The sequence below is a fragment of the Paralichthys olivaceus genome, chromosome 17 (genome assembly GCF_024713975.1).
Source record: "Paralichthys olivaceus isolate ysfri-2021 chromosome 17, ASM2471397v2, whole genome shotgun sequence".
Taxonomy (NCBI): domain Eukaryota; kingdom Metazoa; phylum Chordata; class Actinopteri; order Pleuronectiformes; family Paralichthyidae; genus Paralichthys; species Paralichthys olivaceus.
Window position 1 is genome coordinate 5,847,599 of NC_091109.1, and position 18,453 is coordinate 5,866,051.

At 40.3% G+C, this 18,453-nt stretch overlaps 1 protein-coding gene and 1 long non-coding RNA gene across 5 annotated transcripts in view; one reads left to right on the forward strand and one right to left on the reverse strand.

The window, feature by feature from the left end:
* The window catches only part of neto1l (neuropilin (NRP) and tolloid (TLL)-like 1, like), a 63,873-nt gene that overhangs the window by 16,032 nt on the left and 29,388 nt on the right, over nt 1-18,453 (forward strand). The window lies entirely within an intron of this gene.
* Nucleotides 12,192-17,012, reverse strand: LOC138405224 (uncharacterized). The gene is made up of 3 exons (XR_011238892.1): nt 16,949-17,012; nt 16,631-16,744; nt 12,192-13,918 (listed from the first exon to the last, which is right to left on the reverse strand). It is a non-coding gene; the product is annotated as an uncharacterized lncRNA (long non-coding RNA).

An 18,453-nucleotide genomic window follows, 5' to 3' on the forward strand; every position in this document is an offset into this window, starting at 1 on the left:
GGATTGTTTTTCTTTTACAGGACGTTCTCATTAACAAGCATTTCAGGTACCACTCTTAAAGTTATTGTGGTTCACTCTGTCCAAACCATGTGAAACTGTAAAGTCAAATTGCTGTTTTCATCAGTGAGTGTAATGTTAATTTCAACTAGCTCCAGAATCTCTTTTAGGGTGTTTGCAGTGCAATCCTGATTGGGATTGGATTTATACATTTCATTAAATGTGAGAAGGATTTCATCAGCTTGAGGCAAAAGTTTGCCTGGGGATCAGATTTGCGAAGCAACACAGATGATCGTACTTTCCTCAAACTAACAGATGGGATTATGGAGCATTAGACACTGAGCGACAAAGGAGTTTACATGAGGGCAGAGCAGGAGGAACAATCAGTCCTTCGGTGCCAAAGGTTTCATTACATTTATTATAACAGAGGGATACTGAGTTCTTAATGACTTTCCCTCAACTGTCACTGCACCTTCTATGAGCAATGTATGCTGCAACTTGGCCAACGTGATTAGCCGGCACACCATAGAGCGGCGTTTCATTCTATTGGAGAGAGATCTTTATTTGATCCTACTCCTGTAGCGCATTTCCCTGTTAATACCCCTTCTGATGTCTGATTAAAACTCTTGCAGTAATATGCCTACAACCCCCTGAAGCACACACACACACACACACACACACACACACACACTCACACTTCCCCTCCATTAGGCACAAAAAGCCAATTTGAGAAAATTAAAAATCTTTTAAAAGGATGTAGTTATCTCACCCTTTTCCAACGGACATTTTTATGTAACTCAATTGATGCATGACTGCCTCCATTAACTTCTGATCCCTAAGTTGGTATAAATACTCTTTTCAATTTAGATAGTGGCGAGTGGTGAATGGGGCGTTGCGGCGGCGTGCATGCAGAGTGCCGACCTCCGCAGACTTCTTGACGAATCATTCATTCTTTGGTGATTAAGCTGATATTCACCTACTACTGCACATTCGGAGACCCAGATACTCATCTCTCAATCTGTTCCGGTGACTAAAGCCTGAAATTGCAATATCTAAGTCATTTGTAACACTACCCTGTGACGCCATCTTGATTTTTTTTCCTACGCATTCACAGTCATCGCAATCAATTTGCCTTCAAGAGGCACATTGTGGTTATTCCTCTCCTCTGTCATCCACTTCACTCACCCAGCAGCATCCAACCACCTTGTGTTCTTGCTCTCACACCCATGCCTCTGACGGTCTTCCTTGCCCCAGAAAGAAAAAGAGAATGAAAGAAAGAGAGAAGGGGAGAGATAGTGACAGTCTAATGGGGTTTATCAAAGTCAACCTGAATAGTCAAACAGTGTGAGGCTGGACTTCAAAGCTTCCTCTCCACTCCACTGCCAGCTCCTCTGGACATCCATCAAACAACCGTGCAGGGCGAGATCCTAAATACACTAAATTGGATGAGGGAAATGTTTGTATTGTAAAGACAGATACTCTGATGAAGGTCTAATCCCCGAGTGGCAGCGTGACTGAACGAAGCTGACATTGTAGGGAGTTAAACTCGAAGGTGTCACATGAAGGAGAAAAAAAGAACGAAAAAGCAGGAGTCATCCTCATTGGTAGATTATGCCAGAGCGCTGCGAGGTCTGCTCCAACATACTTGACATGCTATCGATTCAAGACAAGATGAAAGGAAATGCTGTGTGATTTGATTTCTCATTCAGGGGTCTTAATTCCCCCTGATACGCGTTGAGAAACAGACTGTCTTTTTGATTGCAGTGAATCTGACCAACAGGGTTATTCTCTCTGGGAGATCAGAGTGTTTCTCCCATTTTTATTAGACTTCAAAGGTTACATGCAGAAATAAATGCAGTGTATATACAGTATATATATTCGTATTTTTTAGATAGCTGTGGACACACTTTAATCCATCATGCATCTGTGTCCATTTGGATGCAGAGTAATGTTCCTATACTTTCCTGGCTGTGATAAATAATGCTCTATTTTAATAATGATAATTTTAAAAGAGCATTGACGCTTTGCATAGTAAACCCATGTAGGGGATAAAAAGTCATTATGTGAATTGCACTTTGCATCCTCCGCACGTCACAGAGGCAGATATTTGCATAAAGCTGATCATGCCTCACTTTGAACTGCATGTTGACGGATCATCCTCTGAGCAGCCATATTTCTCCACTCTTGAATGGAGCTCTCTCATTAGGTGCAGGCGCCAAATAACAATGGTCGTTGCTATCGTGCCGCAGCTGAGTGAGATTGCAGTCCCTCGTCTTTGGCGTATTTGTGGCTGTGATATTGTGAAAGGAGAATTTAGTTGTGAGATAAAGGTAATATATTGACCATGTGCTTCAGTTTGAAGCTGCACTATTTTTAATCATAGACTGTATATAAACATGCAGATGGTATATTTAAACAATTAGCGAAGCGATTGCATTGTATATAAAGATGGATGACATGACTATTCCTCAAAAGTGAAGCCAAAGCGTCTTGATTGCCATCTAGTGGATGGCTGCTGTTGGTCATAATTAATGCCTCCTCCATGTTAGTGGATTACATCAAATGCAGATGGTATCTGTCATGTTAGGCAGCTCCTATCACACTGATGTTCAAGTGCTTATTTTTCAGGCAAGTTTGGTTATAATTAGTTATTTGATGCAATGAAAACAGAATGAAATATCATGATTGACAGCTGGGACTGACTCGTGATTGGTTGAGCAAGATTAGCAGAAAATATGCAGAATATTGTTCAGGTTTGTACTTTATATTATCTGTCTTTTTTTTCAGTTTGCATGTAGCCATATTGGTGCTGGGTTTACTTACTGCAAATACAAACCTAGTCCCATTCAATCATCTGGCAGTTAAATAAAGTGCATGAAAGAAAATGAGCAAATCCTTAAATGTTTGTATTGAACATCAGCTACAGTTCGAATGTATTAACAACCTTTCTCTCCTGTGCAGTGACTAAGCACTTACACTTTGCGAGGGCAGCCATTAACAGTCCAGCTCGATATGACTACTTACTAAAGTAAATGGACAAATGTCAGAGAGGCCACTAGATTTTAGACCATTTCGAAATTGTGTCACCATTGCATAGTTTGCAGAGAGCATTAACTAAAGTTGATTTTCCAATTGTAAAACGTGCCTCCTAGAATGAAAAAATTGTCAGAATTTAAACAGAAAATAAAATAAAATATCTCTATGTACCACATGGCTATTTCCACCAAAGTAGCGGACTGTCAGACAACATTTACCATCCATGGAGCCGTTTAGTTTTGCTAAAACTTAAAAACATCCTTAAGCACGTATCCTCCTGTCATTCATGTATTGTATATTTTTGTCTCTTCCTCGTAGATGCAGTGCAAGCAAGCTGCAATGGCCAATGAACCAGTGACACATACGCACGCACACAAGCAGACACACACACCTTAACTGTGCAGTTATTGATTGCTCCTCTCTATTTTGCTGAGACAGATGCTGTTTCTTCGAGGATGGTGCTGGACCACTTGGCTCACTCTCCCCCTCTCTCGCTAGATAGCTATCCTTCATCACCACACACACACACACACACACACACACAAACATGCTCGCACACATTACCCAAAATTGTCACATCACTTGCTTCCTTTACGCTTGTCTTTTTTCCCGTCCTTGTCTGCGTCTGTCAGGCTCTTTTTTACCCACTCACCATCACTTGCTTTTCCCGTTTCTCACCACCGTTTAACAGCATGTATTCTTTCACTTCCCTCCTTCCTCCTTTATTACTCTCCAGAACCTCTCTGTGTCTCTCCTTCTCTTACTTGTTCGACCCTCAGGACCAGTTTTCTTTTACCCATGTCAGTCTCTGTTCCACCCCTGTTACTAGCATTTGTCAGTGGACATGTTGTAACCTGCCTCGATCTCTTAGTGTCACGATGCCAGACGTGTTTCTGGCTTCACTCACCTTTCTTTGTCACTGTCTGTCACATTAGATGATTTACAAGGCTGATGCACACTGTGTCTTCTTTTTTTTAATGTTTCATTGCCGGACTTCATTACAGTTTTAGCACTTAGAAACTCCAAATCACCACAGTTATGTACTAATTATAACCTAAGTTATGGCTTCTAGGAACAATCATTTTCTTTATTGAGGAATCGGTTGTCATGTCTAAATTCCCAAATTTAAGTGATACATTAAAGTGTCTGACTATGGTCTAATATCCAATTACATTCAGTTTACAACATACATATAACAGAGGCAGGATCATCACCTTGACACATTTGAATAATGGATTCTTAATCAAATTAATTACACTAACAAAGATGTTGCTAATATTGATATTAACCAACAAATGAATACAAATGAATCAACTTAAGCATATTTGTAAATACTGAAGAATTAACATTCATTCTTAGCATTAAAATCACATTCTCGTATGATTTTTGATTGAAATAATTATCTTGAGTTTTATCTCTGTTGTGCACCGTGGCACTATACAGAATGAAATCAGTGTTTTGCACAGTATTTTGCGAAACCTAAATTACACTCAGTATCTCTTCACATACTGTATGTCACAGTAGTTCCTGCTTAGTATCTTTCCTGGAGAGATATTCCACCAGCTTGTGAATCAAGCTTTCACTTGGTTCAGCATGGGGTTACTGAGCACTGCTGTGTCTTTGACATTTCCCCTGTAACAGTCAACTCAACCTGCCCTGTGAGTTAAGGCAGCTATATAGAATATGTAGCTTTTTGTTGGGTCTTTTCATACAAATCACACTGAGGAGGTGCTCGGGCTGCAGCAAAGATTGTATATAAAGATAAAGATGGACGACATGTCTGAGGTTCGATCCCCATTCTTGAGTGTCCTTAAAGACACCAAACCCCAAATTGCCTCTGGGAGCATAATGTAGCGCAGTACAAATGTGTGAATGACTGAATGTGACTTTGAGTGGTCAACGCTCTATATAAACAAAGTCCATTCACCATTTATTTTTACTTTCAGACAAATAAACAGAAGACGCATCGGGGCCAATGTAATTGACTCAAATGAATATTGAATTTGGCAGTTTGACCATCGTCCTTCGCAAATTACTGTTTGATGCTACAAAGTTGTTTCAAAGTCGGTGCTTTCTAATAACTCTGACCACTTATGTAGCAGGAGATGATGTCAGAGGCGTCCGTCTTGTCCCCAGAAAGCTTCCTTGTTTTTTCGAACAAGTGAACTGTGACCTGTTGAGTAATTTGGTTGTGGGAATCACAGTTGGAACAGATTAACCAGCACTAATCTCCTCATCTGCTGTGTCAAGCACAAGTGTGCTTTCTCTCACTTGTTCGCTGGCACCCATCAAAAATAGATATAGACTATTTTTAACTTGGCACCTGTGTAATAATGCATGTGAGGGGAAGATAATGAATGATCATAGCAGGTGTCAGAAGTATTCTGGTTTAAAGCCTAAGGGCTGGGGGGAAATTGGACAGATCTTGCTGTGTTTATTTATTCATGCCCAAATCTGGCAGACATGTAGCAGAAGCTATGTTGTGGTACAGCCTCCCTGCTGCTTAGACCCCTACAGCTAGTGCTGAGAGCTAGTGCTTGGCTAGCGTCCTGTTGCCTTCTTATTGTAGTGGTGGCAGGCGAGAGTCCCGCCGCCAAGTAGGCCTTATCCTGACTTAAAGCTGCAAGTATTACATGGGAAAAAAGCACCATCACTGCTTCTAAATGAGGTTGGAGCAAATTGTAACTCCTTCAAACTCAAGTTGTTGCTGAACTGGAACTTCCAAAAAAGCAGAGAGAGGAAGATTTTGTATCTTAATCAGTTGTTATATTGCTGTGGCATTAAATGAGGAGTAAGAAGTCAATCAAGCATACTTGTGACACAATTTAAGCATTTCCTTAGTTTTATCAGATTGTAATGTTCAACTCTGCTATTGGTTCATTAACACTGGAAGGCAGATAGCAGAGTAACACGTTTTTTTTGCCTGGAATCAGTATTTCCAAAATGAGTGTAATTAACAGCCAAGTACATCATCACTGATTAGGGTTGTCAATCATTATTTAAATTTGAACGTGAGGGGGAAAGCTTCTATTTGAACTGTAGAAGACGTAGAACCATCTGAAGTAGTTTGCCTCATAATCCAGCAGAGGCCGTTAACTATCAGGTTGACCTATTTTATGCCTTCTTGACGTATCAGTAAAGTAAGTCAGTAATGTTATGTTATTTACCTATGAAAGTGGGTGACACTAGCAAGTGAGACACCAAAGCATCTGAAGCTGTGTGTGGAAGTGTTATGAGTTAAACATCGTAGACGGCAAGGTAACGAAAGGTGAGGCTGTTTGTCGTCTTTGCACAATCTGTGGCCTCACCTGTTAACAGCAACGGAAGAGTCACCACAGACGAGTGATCAACCTCGTCTGTCTGCATGCGCGTCCGTGCACAAGAGGAAGAAATTACATGTCGTGTTAAATTTGTTCGCACTTGACGTTTGGAGAAAGTGACACTCCTATCACAGATGTATTCCCATGCTGCCAATGTGACTACCTTGTAAACGTGATAGCATCAAGTTTGGGCGATCCATCCAGAATCTGGATTAACTGTGAACGTAAGTAAGAGATGTAACAATAAAAAACACAAATGCAGCCACAATAATAATTCTATTGGTTGGGTAATTTCGACAGGGTAATTTCACAAAATCCAAAAGTGAGAGCAGAAGTCTCAGAGCAGATGTTTCACAGGCCTGAGCATGAGGAGATGGTCTCAATCTCAAGCGCAGGACATTTGTGCAGTGATATGTGATCTTATTTGCTGGCACTGGTGCTTGTGTGGGCAGAGTTTTGAGCAAACGCTTTACAAAATCTGAACATGAAATGAAAAAATAATGCTCTCAAAATGAAAGATCACGCTCTGGAATAGAGATTGAAACTCCATATGCTTTCACATGCGCCCTCATAAAGCTCTTGATGTAAACTCATAAACTAAGACTAATATAAAGTTGTTGGCCCACACTCGGCACTGTGATGAAAATTTTATGAAATCAAAGTGCACTCACATCTTTGTCACATTTGCATGACTGGTGGGACTTTATTGGTCTGTGAGACTCATTTGGAGCAGTACTATTGGCTCTATACACCTTATTAACACTGTTAGCTGTAAGCATTTGCTTTTGAATGTAAATGTACATCAAGAATTTTCAGGTTTCAGTAATTTTTAGATGTATGTATGTAGATTCAGCCATTTTCCATAATGAAACGATTGTAACTGACATGATAAGTGAAGTTATCATGTGGATTTTTTGTAATTCAAATTCTGCCATTGCTTTAAAGCTATTTATCTGATTGTGAGTTTTAGGCAGTAACTTGGCATCCAATGTTATGATGTGCTAACAAAGGCTGTAAACAAGAAGAATGCTAGTAAACAAACAACTTTGCACAGTTTAAATATGCAAAAAAATCAGCTTTGCAAATATTTTATGCAGGCGAGATGTTTGATAGAGCTCAAGGACACAGCAAATGAGTTTTGGTGAGTAACACTGACTGCAAATATAACTTTTTGTTTGTTTACAAGGTAGCTTAAGTCATACATCTGGAGTTAGAGTTTTTCTTTGATTTCTTTGGAAAACAGAAGTAGTTTCGGCTTGTGAAAATATTTGGGATGATACGAAACTTCTATGAAAGGAAAAAGATACAAACCAACTCTTAAAACATTAAACTTGTGATCAATTGGCTACAAGAGGTGCTATAAAAATAATGTTTATTAATATATTGTTATTATTATTATGATGTTTAATGTATGAAAAGAGACATTGCAGTTATTTACAGTGTGCCTGCGCACAGGCTCGGGTGAATATAACATCTGATGTGTGAGTGATAGTGTGACTGTGCTTTTGCAGCCCTGTGCATCACACTGACACTGCTGCCCATCATGTTGGGTGCCTTGACTCAGTTGTCACATTTTTAACAGCACGGCGCTCGACATCCCTGATGCACAGTGATGCTAAAGATGTGTGTGACATGTTGAGATGATGAAAACCTCAGGGTCTATGCATGGTGTGTTTGTCTGAACCAACGCTCTCACGAGTCCTTTTGGCTGCTGACCTTAGACCCTCTCAGTGACAGCGGAGTGCAGAGACCACAGCCCCTGAAACCTACACTGAAACTTCTTATGTCAAACACATTGAACTCCAGCATACGGAGCTTGGATGTTAAACAGAAAGCAGGAGAATGCATGCATTGGACAGTAAATTTGATGGGTGACAATGTTGACAGCGTGACATACAGTGGTACAATGACTGTCTGTTTGACATTTCCATCTCGAGAATGATGGGCAAAGGCAGAGAGATGAAAGAAAGAGGAGGGAGGCTTTTCTAACCCCTCTCTGGTCTGCACCATGGGTAGAGAGAGGTTGACAGGACAGGAGAGAGAAAGAGAGGCATGTTGACAGCTGCGATCTCTCACTCGCCCTCTTTCTCCCTCGCAAACTAAAGTATGTGCAGTATATATGCATAAGCAGAATAGGGGCTTCTGTATGCACTCTAACACAATTTGTACCATCTAACTCTTTTCAGGGTTGTGGCGTGTAGCTGTTCTCTCTTTAATTTGTTTTTAAAAGTAGCCTAGATGAACACTTCCCCCTTGAAAGTGAACAATAAAGTGTGCCAGCAGCTCCCTGAAGAGCAGTGTGAACATATTTTAGTGAGATAATATTAAAAGTGTACCGCAGGAGCTGACAGAGGGCAAAGCTATCAAAACTACCCAGAAAGGATTTGGCAAGAGTCTTTATATTCTTTTTTTTCATTGTTTTCCAGATTAAAATCAAAGTAAGAATGGATGACAAAGGGTTTGACTGTGTTGTTTTGTGTTGGGTGTTGCTTTTAAAGAAAAAGCTAATGATTTATATTCAGTTTCATGTAATTTTGTATTTTTCTAATATAAATGGCAGTGTAGGCTACAGTGAAAAAGCTGAAATCTAAATCTCTTAATTCATAACCATATCCAACAATTTATTTCCCCATGGGTTGAGACCTTCAGATTTTTCAGTTTAGTCTGAACCAACAGGTGTGACAGGAGCCTTCGACCTGAGTCAAAAACAAAGGACCAAAATTTAGTCTAACTGAAAGAGGTGTCTCAGTCCAGGATCAAAATGAACCATTTGAAAACACTGGATAGTTCCGGACTTGGATATTGCCTGTAAACAGATACTGATAAAGAGGTAGATCACAGAAAAGCAAACAGGATGTGAATAAGATCCAGAATAAGCAGCACATCAATTCAGTCATTAGACCTTTCCCCTTTACTCTCAAGCCCCTAAGTCCTCTGAGTGTCCAGACTCTGCGTTGCTCCATCCCAGGGACATCCTAAGCACCAGGGACACATATAGATTAGTCCTCAAGGGCAGTCTCACACTGAGCCCTTGGTTCTGACTTATTATTCAGTCTGACTGTTCTGCTCTTGCTACCACTGAGGATGAAAGGAGGCAATTCTCAATGACACTTGATACCTTGCTTCCTAAAGTCACAGTGAAGTGCAATAATTAGTAAATACTTCACCAAATGCTGTCACCAGTGTCCTACCATCACGACGCACTCATTTTGCCAAGGTTTTCCTTTTTCAGTAACAATCTATTTGACATTCAAAGGTAGTTATTTCTTGCTTCCAGGAAAATCCACACTACAAGCACTTGGTGAAGTGGCGAGGTTGTAAGCTTCTCTAACCTGTAGACCACTAGACACTCCTTTATTTTACTTCCTGTCATCCCTTATGGAAACGAGACAATAATCTACAGACTATAGTGTTTAGTTGGCATAATATTTAGCATGTTCATCAGTTTTTTTTTATATGCTAACATTTGGCTACAAACAAGGCTGATGTACATGTCATTAGTTTTGCATGAATTGAAAAATAAAAATATTGGACAAAGGTGATTATACTTCATACAAAAGTTATCAGCTGTAGAGACATTTTACCGAAATGTCAACCCCCCATGGTGGAGCTACAAGAAAAGTCAGAGTATGTCCAGTGTTGTTCGGATTCATCCTCTGGGCACCGTGAATATCTCAACCAAATATATACCTGAGCCAGCAAACAGCTGTGGAGATATTTCTATTTGGGCTTTGTTGGTGTACAGTGCACCAAGAGACCAAGACCACCATCCCTTCAAGTGTTACTTTATTATTATTATACTGCTAGAGATATCATCTGCTCAAGGTATTTCTCTTCATTCAAGACCGTAGTATCAATTTTAAATAAATCCACTTATTGTAAAGGGAACATTTTCGAACAGATCTTCATAAAAATTGCAGTGTGATGCTTCTGTTAAGATTTTGAGCTATATACATAAAACTGACATAACGTACTTATTCCAAGGAGATTCTATACTTTTGTTCTTTTTCCTTCTCTACATGGAGGTCAGAGTGCCGGTTCTCAACAGAACAGAGGATCTTTATAAGCTTGAATCAATAGCTTTATTCTCGCAGAAGTGAGACCTTGAACCCCTGCATATAGCTGATACCTATTCATCATCTGTATGAATGCAATGCATAACACTAGCAATCTCGTACTGCTTGAGGAAAAAAGGTGACTTTTCTTTTTATATGCTTATATTGTAAGACTGACAACACTAAACAGAGCTTGCATGTGCCCGTCCAGTAGCACTGTGCCTGGCAGCAGTGCAGTCCTATTATGAGGCATTTCCGTGGCTGACTGAAACGATGAGTCCTTCAATAAGGATGTGTCCAAGTGACATATGGCTTTTATGTCAGAGCAGTCATAAAAGCAATCAACAGCAGACATTGCGACAAAATGGAACATCTGGGCACTTGCACCCAGGCATGTGTAGAAAATGCACACATTCAGCCACATAATTTGATGTGGGTACTAATGTAGGCGCGCTTGTATGAATCACATACACACATATCATCCTATTAAATAAATACATCGTCCTTCATCCTCGTCCCGCAGGATGTTACTTAGACTTTGATTGATCGCAACACCATAACAACTGCATATCTCCCTCACCTCTCAATGAAATCTGTCTGTTCTGACAGTGATCAGTCATATGCTGGGCTGAGGGTGTAATGAAATCTGATGTGTGAGAGGCATCTCTTCCTCTTGCAGCATGATGATGGTGAGACAGGTGAGTGAGGGGAAAAGATGGACCCAGTGGTCTGTAGGTCATTTTCAGCTGATAGTTCAACAATGTGCATACTGATATTTGTTGCTGTGCCAATCATTCACATCACTGCAGTGAGTGGACAGATATTTACGTGTGTGGAATCTATTTGCGTTTGTATGAGAAAGTGATTGGATTCACTGTCTTGTTTTAGTTGTGGTGAATATGTCTCTTTTCTTTACTACTGTAAGGCTGTTGATTTAAAGGAACAGTTTGACATTTTGGGAAATGTGTTTGTTTGTTTTCTTGCTGAGAGTTAGCAGAAGTTGATAGCACTCTCAAGTCTGATGGTGAATACAAAGCTGAAGATTGGAAATGGAAGGAAACCTTGCCTCGCTGTGTGCAACGCTAACTGAATCAAAGTACCAGCACCTACAGCGGGACAATGTCTGGAGCATTCACACTGAGAAAGTGGCAGAGTTGATGACATTTCTTACACAAAACAGATGTGAAACTGATAAATAAATAAATGTGAATATCTCATTATGAAATAAGGTGCCATACAAGAGAGAAAGAGCTGATGACAGTGTTGATGTGCCAAAAGCAAATATGTGTGGTTATGTCCCCTCACCTGAATGCTGCAGACTGTTCGTCCAACTCGCACAATCTCCTGCTGCATTCTTTATATGTTAAAATCCAGAAATGTCTGCACCCCATTAGGTTGACAGAACCAGGTTCACACTTCCCAGTCTTTATGTTAGGGTATAGACTAAGCAGCTGCAGGCAGTAGTTAATATTTACTGGCCTCACAGTGTATGAGCATGATATTGATCTGTTCCTTTAACTCCTGCAAAAACCGATCTCACTTCATGGTAAAAACTAATTTACCTTTTTGCACTCTGTATGTAACAATGCAATAAAACAAACAACATACTCACTCACATCTTGCAAAAAAACCCCGACATTTATAGCTGTCAAGGAAAAGTATCTCTATATGCTTGTTTGCATGTGGGTGTGCGCTGACTTCCACTGCCATCAATAAATGAAACTGCAGCCGCAGTTGATGAAAGCAGAGCAACTGTGACTGTAAAAGTACAGAATAAGTGCTGAGCTTTTAGATTTGGATCATTATGATAAAGTAATTGACAGGTACTCAAACATTCTGACCTTCTCCGGTCCAGTGAGTTCAGGTAATAACTGCTGTAGCTAGCCTTTTCGCTCTCTGCAGTTATTATACCTTGAGATACAAATGCAGGATTCGTCAGAGAGATCCTTGAGGAAGAAGGCGCAGATGTAAAAAGTGTGATTTTTGCAGTGGCCTGTTCATTTGATAGTTTGCTGAGTTTGCAAGTGTAATATGATTGTTTAATGCTCGAGTGCCTGCTGTTGCTTTGAACCTTCTTCACAGGATGAGGGAAGAAAAGCTGAAAACGATAAATGTTCGTTTCCTTTTATTGTGTGCCGACTTCATTCGTCAACAGGCCAACACTCTTACCCTTTAAAAAGGAATAAAACAGAAATAATCAAGGAGATCAAATTAACGAAATACTTAAGTGTGTGAATTTCACTTCACTGTTCAGGCATCTTGGCTGTTTAATTGTTCCCCAATAGCTGGCATAATGCAATCCAACGCTGTGGTCACCCTCCATTACCTCCTTGTCTGCTCTGCTGGGAGTTGTTTGGAATAGTAAAAGCTGAGTTTGCGAGTGTAAACGCAGTCTTCAGTGTGCAGAGACAGATTTAATTTCTATGTGACTGCAGTATGACCCCTCCCTCCTCCAGCCCACTACCCTCCCATCTCTCTTCCTCTGTTGATTGCATTTACTTATTTGGATGTAATGGTCAAGGCTTGAAAAATATGTTATTGTATGCTGCAGAGAAAGCCCTCAGACTGGATATTTGCCATAATTACGTTTAACCACACTGGATGATTACTTACCAAGCAATTTCATCCGATTTCATACTCAAAGTGACATTTTGGGAGAATTGACACAAACTTGTATGTATACGGTGAAATATAAAATTTTGTTCTGAGTATCATGCAATGAAATTAATGTTCCGGTGAATCTTGAAGTAATCTTATGTAGTAATTCTCTGCCATCCTGTATAATCTCCAAGAATAATTTGCGGACTTGTGTATATATTTTTCTGCTTGTTATGGCCTTAATGCCTTGGTTGGCTAAATTTAGCAGGCTTAAGTGTTAGAAATAAACTGAGAAGCAAGAGTCAGGGAGGGTAAGAGCAAGCTGGAGAGTAGCGCCAACAATGCCAGATGGTTTAGTCCTCGAAATGAGTATGGTATATTACTGATTTTATGAGCTTTTGATTTTGTAGAGAGGAAATTAATCCAACTGAATCCAATTCAAACTGATCAAACCTACTTTTACTATTTATGAAGCAATGATTATGGAAAAATATTATGTAAAAAAGCAAAAATAATTCAGCTTAGTTTGATCAGATTTAAACACAGGATTGCATTACAAGAAGGAAAAGAATCGGTCCCCGTGCAGCCGCATGGATTACTGTATCTTCTGGGTTCAGTGGAGAGAGAGACTCAGTCAGAGCGAATACAGGTTGCACAACACAGTGAACATTTCCAGTGGGATTCAGCCAATTTAACCTGGTGTATCCCAACAAGCAGGGGTCAAAATAAAGAAGACAGAAGATCGAAGCTTGTGGGTTTGTGCGTGTCAGGGTCCAGCAGCTTCACTTCATCTTTCCCCATGTCATGCTTGCTTGGCCCGGCTGCCCGTGGTGTTTGTGTGGTCACAGAGGCCAGTGCTGGGGCATGAAAAGGAGCTGCATCTCCACGGTGCCAACAAAAGGCAACAGCTTGCTGACATGTGTAAAGAGAGAGAGTGTGGCAGTTATTAGTTTTGACCATTAGAGAAGTCTTGTCACAGCTTAACATCGAATCAGAAGGAGCAAAGCTATAGGGAGAGGTTGGAGTGATATTATAGCACATTGCACTTTCAAACAGTGAGGCTAGTAAGAGCACGTTTTCCACAGACCTTCCCTGTGCGGCCAATTGCTATATCTGTCTAACCTCAACTCGCAAGTTTGTGAGTATGAAATTGAGTAAACTTCAAATCTGAGCAGAGATGATCCGTATAACCACTGGATTATTTTTTTTATTTTTCTACGAAGCTCCTTCAGGAGACACCAAAGACATTATTTAAGTGATTTCACATGTTGAGTAGTACTCCTCGTGACTAGTAAACTGACTTTCAAGTGTATATTTTGTTGAGCTCCCCTGTAAATGCTGACTGCACATTTTGGGAGCATATGCAGTTGAATAAATTCTTCTAGTGGTCTCAATGATTAACTTTAACTGTTACAGTTTATAAAGTTATATATAAAAAAATCAGCCATTCTTCAAAGCTACTGTCTAATATCATTCTTTGCTATACAAAAAGTTCCCGTCTTGATTGATGCTAACATTTGCTGTTTTCTCATGTATTCAGTGTTGAAAATTTCTTTAGATTACTCCCCAAATAAAATGTGTCATTTAAATGTCCCCCAGTAAACTGCAGTTCATGCTGCCGGCTTAGTTTCTAGTAAAAGATATTAGAAACGGACGTAAAGTCGCCCATGTGTTGTAGGGATTATACTCTCAAAGGAACATGAGTATTAGAAATGTATCCAGTACAGCTGACAGTTACCCGTTGTACTTTTTAGGTTTGCTCAGCCTCAGGTGTAATGACCAGGTCCCTTCAGAGCTGATGTTGTGCTACACAGCTGCACTGTTGGTGTAATATTTGTAATGCAGTGCAAATCCTATTAAGGTTCTTTTCAACAATTTGTCAATCACTTTGGTGCTGTGAAGTAAAGGAAACTGTGGAGCTCAGATGTCGAAATCTTTATCTGAGTCTTTCTCTCTGTTTCTTAATCTCTCCATCATAATCTCTCTCTGCCTGCCAGTCGCTCTCCCCCTTTATTTTTCCTCTGCTTGCTGATTGAGAGTTTATTTAAGGGCTAATACTGAACACAATTTCACTTTGAAATCACATTATTCCTAATCCTAAACCGTATAAACCCAGCACCAAAATTGTTACTGCACTAACACGGCAAGTTGTTTGTTAGTTTAAGAGTGTTTTGCTGCAGTTTATCACCCCACTGGGTCAAATCATAAAATTGTTGCCCATTGTTGGCTTAGAAAAGTGTGTGAGCCGTTGATTCCCCCCCGGGCCCTCTGCAACAGATGCGGAGCGGGCATCAAAATAGAGATTCTGCTACACCTCATAATTCTATTACAGGGAAATGAAACACTATCTCAAGAAAGCAATCAGACTCTCAAATTACCTTTCTTTAGGGGGGGGGGGCATTGTTGGAAAATCAGCAGAACTGTCGCTTCGTCCCTTTATATCCCTTTATCTCTCTTTCTCTGCCTCTCTGCCTATTTGCCCCTCAGACACTGTGTGCAGTAATGAGTGGCAGAGCGGGATGTTGTGTTGATTTATTGCATGGTTGCCCAAATGGAACCTGGATGGAATGTGTCTGTCAATGGGCGTCACTTAGAAGGAAACACCTGTGATGCCTGGGGACAACTAACTGCTCCATCAGGAATGGGTTCCCGCTAGAGCCATCAACGCATCTAACACATGTGCACAATGACACAGTTAAGTGCACACACGGATACACAGTTGCAAGCACAAGCAAAAAGAAAGAAACAAAAGCCTCTGTCAGACGATGCAGACCCTGCATACCAATTGTACCACAATCAGGCACTGTTTGCCTGACTGTCTCTCTCTCATACTCACACAAACACATTGACCTGTCTTGTCACAGCCAAACTGACCATTAGCAGCACCAGGACCAATCCCAACCATGGTAGTGACCGGTCAAAACATCTATAAATGTTTTACCATCCTCTGCAGGCAGGTAGGATTCAGCATAAAATCACTGTCTGCATGTCCCAGCTATGATAGTGTTCAGGGTAAATATGCTCCAAGTGTTTGTATTTATAAGTAATGTACTCAATTAATGTAATTAAGTAAGTTTTGAGGAACTTACTTCACTTTATTATGTCAATCTTTTGCCTCACACTACAGTAGTAGTTACAGTTATTTATTTGTCCAGCATGTACTAATGCAAGGGATTACAGTTAAAAAGTCAGTAATCAAATTATAGTTACTCATTCGTGTGATGCTCTGTTTCTTAGACATTTACAGGATGGTTATTCTGAGAAAGGTTGGAAGGTGTGAAATCCTCTGAGGTTGTGACTTGTGGAGAGTTGTGTCATCACTTCATCTAAACCAGGTGCTGGGTGGTCAGTAAACCTCTACAGTAGGTTTTGTTCAACCTCAAAGTCTTGTTTTCTGTTTGAGTTGTTTAAAGGCACCTTCTGTCTTTGGCTGAATAATTAATGCAAAGTATATAATAATTTGCGATCAGTACTTGATAACATATTTCAGGTAACTTGCTGAGCAGTGACAGATTGTAGTTATTGAAATATTTCCAAAGCAATGGTATGATTGTCTAACAACAGATTTAAACTGTTACAACAACAACCCAACTATGAAGCAGTAAAACCTCCACATCTACTCACCTACACCACCACAGTGCTTAACCATACATACAAACAGGATCGGGGACATTGTTCACAAGGTGCTGTAGTTTCTGTATCAGCTTTGTGCCTTTGTAATTGTTTCCCAGGGGCATTCTGGGAGGAAGGAAGGAGGAGAGCAGTTAACTGCTTGATCAATGGAAGAGATGGAATAAAACACATACACACACACTCTCTCTCTCACATACACACACAAACAGAGAGCTGTGGGTGCACACAGACACAAAGCCATAAACAGATTTCTCAAATCCATCACTGTGAATAAATGTGCAAAATGAAGTGAAACTCCATCCCACCGACCAAATTTCCTGCTGTCCTCCTAAAGCAGGAATCTTCATGGACACTTGTATTTGATGTGGCATATGCAGTAGCTAACTGCAGAATGAACCGAGCCTCTGTGTTATCTACACAAGAGCACACCACAAGGGGGGGGGGGGGGGGGGGGGGGGGGGATTTGTGGACAGAGGATGATGAACGGACAAATAAGGAGATTAATTAACAAATAAGAGGTTTTCTCTTCAACACCAATATGCTAAATGGACTGGAAACATGGGTGAAATATTATTCACTGTAATCAAAACTAATTAAGAAAGTAATTGAACAAAACACACAAATTTTACACCATCACATCAGTACAGTTTCATAATACAATGTATTGTATACTGATTGAACTGGATTAGAGCAGAGATTGCCAACAAGGGGTACTTGTACCCTAGGGTATACACAGGCAGAGTAGCTCAACAACTCAAATTAAGAATATATCCACATACCAAGTTAGCTGTAATGTCTGAGCAATGGAAAGTGCAATAAAAATAGCTAAATGATTATGCATGGACCATAGACTTTCATTGAAATAGCTAAATATTGCTAAATATCAACTATAACTAATTAAATAACAATTTAATTAGAAATATATCTACATACTGAGTTGGATGTAACAACTGAGCAATAGAACCTGATAGGTAGATGGCTAAATGGTAATGAATGAACAGTTCAGATTGCTAGGAAAGGAAAATGGACAAACAGTTTAAAATCAGTTCAACTACGCACATTTAGAACATAATGTGTAGATGAAGGGCTACTGTCGTGTGTGGAGATTAGAACTGAACCACATGACCCTGAAAGTCACGCGTGTTCTCTGCTGAGGTGTCCTTGAGTCCAACACTGTAGCCCTATCCGATTCAAGAGCTCTTCTATAACTGCCTTCCTTATGGAGATCAATACTGTATCACATCATTAGTTCACGCACAAGGGCAGAGATCACAGTTTTTGTAATGTATATGCCACTGAATTGCTGTCACAGTCCGTCCTCCAAATGCTGACGCACCTGACAAATGATCTTTCCTTTTGTACAATATTTCTGGATACTGTACACCTCCTCTGGAACATATTGGGGTTAAGTGCTTTGCTCAAGGACAATGGTGGCTGACGTAAAGGTGAGGATTATTTAGTAGCTTTTTATTTTCCCCCCTGATAATTTCCCAGTCAAAAGCTCGCCTCGCTGCGTCACAGACGGCACTTTGAATTCAGTGTGTTCGGTTTTGGTGGCTTTTGTGATAAATAGAGGTCAAGGGCAGGTTGTGTTTGAATGTGAAGCAGAATTAACCTTGCCTGGATAAATTAAAGGGGCCTGGATAAATTTATGTCACTTTTTGCACCAGGCATGGTGCATGAGGCGCTCTCCTTTTATTCCCTCTCTTTTCCCCCGTGATGATTCTTTCAGTGCAGTTGTTAGCCAGCTTGTTGGTGTGTAGCTGGTGTTGTTTGTTGCGTGGCATCGGGGGTACATGTTGCCGCTAATCGCT